This window comes from Cheilinus undulatus, linkage group 1 (genome assembly GCF_018320785.1).
Source record: "Cheilinus undulatus linkage group 1, ASM1832078v1, whole genome shotgun sequence".
In the NCBI taxonomy this organism is placed as follows: domain Eukaryota; kingdom Metazoa; phylum Chordata; class Actinopteri; order Labriformes; family Labridae; genus Cheilinus; species Cheilinus undulatus.
Window position 1 is genome coordinate 4,845,986 of NC_054865.1, and position 1,493 is coordinate 4,847,478.

Here is a 1,493-nt window from a genome sequence, read left to right on the forward strand (position 1 = left end):
TGCGTAAAGCCTTCTCCAGCACATCCCAAAGATTCTCAATGGGGTTAAGGTCTGGACTCTGTGGTGGCCATGTGTGAAAATGATGTCTCATGCTCCCTGAACCACTCTTTCACAATTTGAGCCCGATGAATCCTGGCATTGTCATCTTTGAATATGCCCATGCCATTAGGAAAGAAAAAATTCTTTGATGGAATAACCTGGTCATTCAGTATATTCAGGTAGTCAACTGACCTCATTCTTTGGGCACATAATGTTGCTGAACCTAGAACTGACCAACTGCAGCTGTGACAAGTTGAAAAGTTATGTATAAATAAGTAAGGATAAAAACAGGTTAATGGTATGCAAGATTATTTAAAAAGTTGATTTAGTTCAAGAGCATGATATATGCACAAGAACAGTTCAGTTAAAGTGACTAAAAATATTAAAAACATTTAAAATATTTTTAAAATTAGTTTGATGTAACAAGGACTAGTTTAAGTACTAAAAGAGGGTTTAAAATACATTATTTACCTTATTCTTTAATGTTAAAAGTGAGATTTGGTTATGTTTATCTTTACTCTACTTAGTAGGCTGAGCTAAGATCATCTGTGATCGATTGCTTTTGCCTCACAGAAACGCTAGGGGGATACGCGGTCTTTTCCTCATTCTACTAAAAGCTCTTGATGAGGAAATAGCACAGAATCACTGTTGTGATTATTTCTCCCCTTTTCAGGTATGTTTATGGTCAAAAGTACAGCTAACATGTCCGAAATTACTTTCTAACATGTTTAGAGTTTTGTGACGATGTTGTTGTAATGTTTTGAGTAAGTTTAAGATGTGTTTTGTGAAGAGTAACTTTGCTAGTAAGCGAGCCCTTGCTCAGAGCTGCAGGATGACCCGTAGCTGCGCTGTGTGTAGCGTGGTCTGTATTATTCTTCTGTTTCTCGTGTGAACTGATCCAGAAACGTGTCAAGAAGATGTTTATTATTATTATGTGTTTTTATTTATGTATTTGTCATTAGTTTGAGAAGGAATATTTGTTTTTAAGATATATTTTTGGCTTAAATAAAGGAAATTAAGGAAATAATTTATTACAGTTAATACTGTTTATCTTTTCTGCTTTAAAGGAAATATGAGTATTACCTACCTCTACCTCTTCCTATGTTGAAACAAGCATTGTACATGCATATTTTGTGAAGTGTTTATTACTTGTCAATGTGTTAAAGATTCTACTAAAAGCTCTTGATGAGGAAACAGCACAGAATCACTGTTGTGATTATTTCTCCCCTTTTCAGGGGTGTGACACAGCAACCCCAGATCATAGCACTGCCCCCACAGGCTTGTACAGTAGGCACGAGGCATGATGGGTGTGTAACCCAGGTGACAAATCCTGTATGCCAGCCTTTCTCTCTACATGTATCTCTGCTCATGCATTAGTCCCGTCCTTGAATCTCGCGGGGTTTTTGTCTGTTCTCGCGGGATCTCGGCATCAGTCTGGCCAATCACGGCCATTC